The sequence below is a fragment of the Cynara cardunculus genome, assembly GCF_001531365.2.
Source record: "Cynara cardunculus var. scolymus isolate 2C chromosome LG 17, CcrdV1, whole genome shotgun sequence".
NCBI classification, from domain to species: domain Eukaryota; kingdom Viridiplantae; phylum Streptophyta; class Magnoliopsida; order Asterales; family Asteraceae; genus Cynara; species Cynara cardunculus.
The window spans coordinates 28,497,731-28,505,014 of NC_037544.1; positions in this window are offsets into that span (position 1 = coordinate 28,497,731).

A 7,284-nucleotide genomic window follows, 5' to 3' on the forward strand; every position below is an offset into this window, starting at 1 on the left:
ACAACAAAATGGTGTCGTGGAAAGAAAGAATCGAACTTTGGTCGAAGCAGCAAGAACCATGCTAGCAAGCTCTGGTCTTCCAACCCGTTTTTGGGCTGAAGTCATCTCAACGGCTTGCTTTATTCAAAATAAAGCAACGATGGTGAAGAGGTATATGAAGACGTCTTATGAGTTAATCAACCAAAGAAAGCCTAACGTTAAATTTTTGCATGTCTTTGGTTGCAGATGCTTCATCCTGAATGACCGAGATCAACTTGGCAAGTTTGATAAGAAGGCCGATGAAGGCAAGTTCCAGGGTTATTCCACAAAAGCCAAGGCATACAGAGTCTTCAATCAACGACTCAAGACAATCATGGAAAGCATCAACGTCTCGTCCAAAGTACCTCAGCTCTGGACTCGAGCTTAACACACAGGCTTCCAATTCTCTAATGAAGCAAGGGAATTGGAACTCAAGCTCTTATTTGAAGACTTCTATGGCGATGAAGACATCTCTGTACGTGCACCAAGAGATGAATCTGTGCGTGTAAGTGAAGAACCACAAACTACAAGTACATCTGACTCTGGTCCTTCACACACCTCTGCTTCCTCTGGGAATCATGCGAATCCACAACCAGAGCAATCAAGCTTTGCATCAGAGCCCAGTTCCACAGAGCCAGAGCACAATACCTCTGGTTCTGCACCTGGCTCCTCTGTACCATCATTCGAGGGGGAGCAAGCAGGACCTTCTTCGCCATCAATGAGCTCAATGCCAAATATGCCTATGGAATGTGATCAAACGTCCCCAACCTCTGTATCTGTCCCAGCAACAAGATGGACCAAGGATCATCCTCTTCACCAAATTATTGGTGAACTTTCAAGCGGTGTAAAGACAAGGGCTGCCACGGCTAATGAATGGTTATTCGTAAACTTTCTAAGCATGGTAGAACCTAAGAAAGTCCATGAAGCCTTACAAGAGCCGAGTTGGGTTGACGCCATGCAAGAAGAGCTCCAACAATTCAAAAGGAATAAGGTATGGACTATTGTACCTTTACCAAAGGATAAAATTGCAATTGGCTGTAAATGGGTTTTCGGGAACAAGAAGGATGAGGATGGGATCGTTGTGAGGAATAAAGCTAGGCTCGTAGCAAAAGGCTATTTCCAGGACGAAGGCATAGACTATGACAAGACCTTTGCGCCAGTAGCAAGGCTAGAAGCTATACGTTTGTTCTTTGCCTTCTCTGTTCATAAGGGCTTTCGAGTCTATAAAATGGACGTTAAGTCGGCCTTCTTGAATGGTAAGTTAAAGGAGGAAGTCTACGTTCAACAACCTCCGAGGTTTGAAAGCTCCACACATCCAAATTATGTCTATTTCTTAGAAAAAGCTCTGTATGGACTTAAGCAAGCACCTCGAGCCTGGTATGAACATCTCTCATCTTTTCTCTTGTCAAATGGTTTTGAAAAAGGTAAAATCGACACTACTTTGTTCATTAAGAGGTATAAAGGTGATATGCTTTTAGTATAGATCTATGTGGACGACATTATTTTTCGTTCAACAAACCAGAGGCACTGTGATAAGTTCTCTGCTTTGATGAAGAGCGAGTTGGAAATGAGCATGATGGGAGAATTAACATTCTTCCTCGGCTTGCAAGTAAAACAGAGGGAGGACGGTATTTTCATTAGCCAAGCTAAGTATGTCTCTAAAATATTAAAGAAATAGCAACTCCACAACTCTTCCACAATGAGAACACCAATCGCTACGGGAACTAAGCTTGACACAGATCCATCTAGAAAACCGATGGATGTTAAGACTTACCGTGGAATGATTGGATCACTACTATACCTCACAACTAGTAGACCAGACATCATGTTTGCTACGTGTCTCTGTGCTCGATTTCAAACAAACCCGAAGGAATCTGACCTTTCAGCTGTGAAAAGAATCTTTAGATACCTAAAAGGAACTCAATTTTTGGGTCTCTGGTATCCAAAGCGTTCTGGTTTTGATCTTATTGTGTACGCAGATTCTGATCTTACAGGATGCAAACTTGATCGAATGAGTACATCAGGGAGCTGCCAATTACTAGGAGACAAGCTCATAAGCTGGACCTCAAAGAAGCAGAACTGCGTCTCTACTTCCACAGCTGAAGCAGAGTATGTAGCTGCAGCCAGTTGTTGTTACCAAGTGATATGGATGAAAACTCAACTGAAAGACTATGGCGTTGAGTTTGAGAAGATTCCTATTCTGTGTGATTCAGAAAGTGCTATCGCAATCACAGCCAATCCTGTGCAACATTCAAAAACAAAGCACATCGATGTTCGATACCATTTCATCAAGGACCATGTAGAGAAAGGTACGATTAAAATATTTTTCGTTAGTACAAATTTACAACTTGCTGACATTTATACAAAAGCTCTTGATGAAAAGAGATTTAACTTTTTGGTTAGCAAGTTGGGTATGCTAAATCTTCCCAACTAACCAGAGCCTCTGTATGTACTATACAGAGCCTCTGCATCCCTTGTACATACTTTTGTTTTTGTTGTGTTTATTGTATTGATCCATGAGACATAGCCTCTGCATAGTACATGCAGAGCCTCTTGCTCAAGTCCTAGTTGTCTTGTGATACAGAGCCTCTGTATAGTACATACAGAGCCTCTGCACCTTGGTTCTTATGCTTGTGCAATACTTATCAAATATGATCCAAGCATAGTTCAAGAGGGTGCAGATAAGCAGAGCTCAAGTCAAGGGGGAGCACTAGATCATAAATCACACAAAGCCTCTGTATGTACTATACAGAGCCTCTGCTTCAAAACTTTTATGTTTATAGGATAGAGCCTTTGTATGTACTATACAGAGCCTCTGCCTCTAAACATAGCAAGTTTTCTACAGAGAGGAGATGTATAGTCCAACCACGAGTCTCTGTATGAGATCCTAAGGTATGTTATCCCTTCATGTAGTACTCTGGTTCTTTTTCAAAATCTCAAACAATCTCAATACAGCAACTTTGTACTCCAATACAGAGCTTATGTCTAATGGTTGTTATTCTAAACAAACCAGAGTATATACACTTGTTAAATTTGTTTTAAAAAATTAAAATATAATATTTTATTAAGAAGGCGTACGGTTCTTATTTTTTAATATTTTTAATAGCTGTCATTTAAACTAAGCGTCGCCGCCTGTAAGCTTAATTTTTCAAACGCGGGAGGCGCCACTTGCAGCTGGCAGTCTACGTGGCACTCCCCCACAGGCTTTGCCAAAAACCGCTTCAGTTTTTATCTGATGTTTGGGGTGCATTCACTCGAGTGCTTTTTTCTTTTTCTATTTAAACAATTTATTTACCCCCAAATTTCTTTTTACGCTTACAAAGAATTTCAAGAGAACTCGTCGTCTTCAACTCTCCAACCGCCATTGTTTCTTCTTCAAGATCTCAAACCAGTTTCTAGAACTCCATTCAGTGATCGAATCTTCATCTCGTTTGTCAAGTAAGTCATATAAATCCTTTTCTCAACCCATTTTAAGAATCACGAACCGATTCTTGAAACCCTAGTTTTTTTTTCAAATCCTTCTTTTTCAACTAATAACCTGCAACAATGTCATCTTCAGAATCTGGAAACTCACAAACCCACACCACAACCCTGAAAACCGTTGAGGAAACCAGTCAAAACTTGGTTCCTCTTCCAATCAAACCAAATAACCATGCCCTCCACCTTTCTCTCGAAAATTTTGACCAAAAATACCACCCAATTATCAACATCCTTCAAAACCACTTTTTGAACCCTGCTTTGACAAACACCGATGACCTTGTACCTGAAAAGTACATCCAGAAATTTTGGCAATCTTGCGCCATCACTGACTCTCAAAGAGGAATCATTGGAGACCTTTATGTCTCATCTTCAAAGGAGTTCTTCACTGTTCGTATATCCAGGTCCCTGTTTTCCCGCGTTCTTGAAATCCCTACAAAAACAGACCTAGAACTTGATGAGTACGCCCCTCTCCCATCTGAGAATGAGATTGTTGCCTTTCTAAAATTTTGGGGGTACAAAAAGGCTATCCAGTACCCATCTTAGTACCGTCGCCAATACCTACCTCCAATGTGGAACACTCTGTTCATATTGGTAAACAGATCACTGACTGGGAAGATTGGGAGCTTAGACATGTGCTTTACGAACATTCTTCAAATTTTGTACGGCATCGTCTTCGATCTGTCCCTGGATTACTCCTTGATACTCTACACAGAGTTTAAGGCTGCCGTGGCCAAGAACTCTCAAGAGGTGGCCAAAGGAAAGGAATTACCATCTCTGCTGTTTCCCCGCTTCTTAGGTCTTCGTTTAAGGCCTGTTCTTGACAACAACAACATAGATGTGGGTCGTCGGCCCGCGCACAAAGTGAACGTGCTCACTCACTACAGGCCAAACATCAACAAAGAGGGCTACGTGTTAGAGCAACCTATCCCAAAGAAGCTCTTTGCGTATATGAAGACGAGGGAGGTAAGGCGAGCATACAGACGTGTACGTGAGGCACTAGAACCAGTACCTCGAACCCCGGCACGCATAGGAATAGCCGAAGAAAAAGAGAGAACAGAGGACACTTTAAGGCCTCAGGTAGAGGAAGAGGTGATGAGATTAGAGAAAGAGAGAGAAATAACGAAAGAGAGAGGAAGCGAAGAAAAAGAGAGTGGAGAGGGAAAGAAAGAAAAAGGAAGAGGAGGCTCGAGCAGAGCAAGCTAAACTGGCTGACCTTGCTCGTGTACAAGAAGAGGAAGAACAAGCAGAAAGAGCTCGACAGGCAGAGATTGCTCGCCTAAGGGAAGAGGCCAGACTTAGAGCAGAGGAAGAAGCTCATCGAGGCTTGGAACAATCCTCTAGTTCTAACCAAGAGGCTGACCAAGAGCACTTCGATGATGCTGCTAGGTCTTATACTTCAAGTGAGGAGAGTGAGGAAGAAGAAGAAGAGAGTGAGGAGGAAGAAGAAAGTAAAGAGAGTGAGGAGGAGGAAGAAGAAGAAGGAGAAGAGGGAGGAGGTGCAGCAGCTGCTCTGCCTCAGGGCGAGCCAGAGCAGCCTAGGGTAAATAGGCACATCCGTTTCAACAGCCCAACTCCCAGTGCAAACAAATCATCTGACTCCGGTGGTCAAGACACGGAGGTCATTGAAATAGAGGTGCACATCTTGAACCTTTACCAGCCAAACCAACTAGAGGTCGCATCTGCCTCTGGTTATGACAGCCAAAGGGAAGCCACACCTCAGAGAACACCCTCTCAAAAGGGTGCAACCTTTGAACGCATAAGTGATATGTCTCCCCATATCAAGCCACTTTCCCACACAGAGGAATTTGTTTCCTCTACACGTATAGACTCCCCACCTTGTTCAGAGCAAGGATTAGGTGCACAAGACATGGAGGTTCTCGACCAACCTTCTTGTCCACTCATGGAGAGTCCTCTGGCTAGCTTTGAACCTACCTTGGATACTCTTCATGACAGAACAACGGTAGTGGATTCTCCTCAAGGAGAACCACGAGGATCTGCTGGAAATCCTTCCCCGACCAACATCAACCAAGTCATGAATGAAGGTGTCCCTGGAACGGGGACTCAATCTAGCCCATGTGTAGAGCCAGAGGTTAGACAAACAACATACGTCACAAGGGAATAGTTCCAATCCCTTGCCACCTCTTTGCTCTACTCCTTGGAAGAGCTAAAACTCAACATGGCCCGTGTAGAGCCATCACCTTCTGCATCTGCTCTGGATGAGATACGAGCATCCTTTGCAGTATTGAGAGCTGAATCTTTGATGAATGCTTCTTGTCTCGATGCACTACAGGATTTGACGGCGTGAAATGTAGAGACCTTGCAAAAGGTCATAGCATCTATGCAGAGGGGTGAAGCATCCACTTCTCATGATGCCCAGGCGATCATCCCTCTCAACGTACCTGTAGATTATGTCACTCAGGGCGCAATGAATGCTCTGGGTGACAGACTTCCACAGAAGATGGCAGATTTAACATAAGAATTCAACAAGAAAGCCATAAAAGCAGCTGACACCATCAAACGCTCTCTAGCTGCCTTTAACTACCGCTCGGACCTCGAGATTCGACAAGTTGGAGATGCAGCCGAAGATCTCCTCAAAATCTTTGAGGAAAAACTCAAGTCCATGCCTCAAGTAGATGAGCAGAAGCCAAAAAGACGAATGAACTCCTCTCCATGTGACGAGGTGTCGAAGAGGAGAAGACTTGACGATGATGAGGACCCAGACCAGTCTGGTCCTCAAAATCGTCAAGATGGGGAGAAGTATCCAACAGCCACTCCAAGTGTTACACCTACGGCTGCCGCCTCTACACCAACTACCTCTGCCCCAAGTCAACCAGTGCAAGATTCTTCGCAATAGAGGGCACAAACTCAACCAGCGCCAGAACAAGCAGAGGCGCTCCGAAAGGGAAAGATGCCCATGGCATCCTAAGCAGAGCCAGCTGGGCTTCAAAAGAATAAAGACGTAATAGATCTTCTATCCATCTACAAATCATCTGATTCAGACCTGGCTCTGTCTTCATCAACCGAATACGCCATGGACACCGCTGCTCCAACAAGAGAAAGAGAAGAAGAGGTGGTAGCAGTGAATGTGGCCGATCCTACACTCTTGGCCATTCCTGTTGCCGTTCCTCTAGAAGGTGTCACGGTTGATGCTCTTCCACCACAACAGAATACATTGAACTAGGGTCCCTACTCAAGGGACCAAAGTAGTCACTACTGCAATGAGGCAGAGGGTCCCTGTCAGACCAACCAGAGCAGAAGAAGAAGGCGCAAACAGTAGGCCAAAGAAAAAGAATCCCTCTGATCGCATTCAAAAGATCAAGGAAAGCATGGACGCAATGTTTACGCCTACACCCCTTGATAAAGCAATAAAGGACAAAGCAGACAACGAGGAAATCTACCAATTTCTCTACAACCTGCGAGAAGAGACACCGGTCCAAAAGATCAGTCTTCATCCAATGGTTCAAGAGCATATCAGGCAGAGGTTCCTAGATCGCTACACATAGCCTATCTCTGCAGTCCATTTCATGGATGGAATCAAGCAAGTCATCGACATCAAGCAGCGTACCTTCACGTATAACCAGATCATCTTCTACGAGTATATGGTGGAGAGGTCTCACGGACAGATCTGCAGGTTCACAGATTGTAACCTTATAAATCTGAATCCATGGGATCTTCTATCTCTGTATTACTTAATAGATCACAAGAAGGACAAGGGGATTAAATATGTTGTGGCCAACTCTGCTATAAGACAAACGATGACAGACCTTCTCGACTTCAAATGCAAGT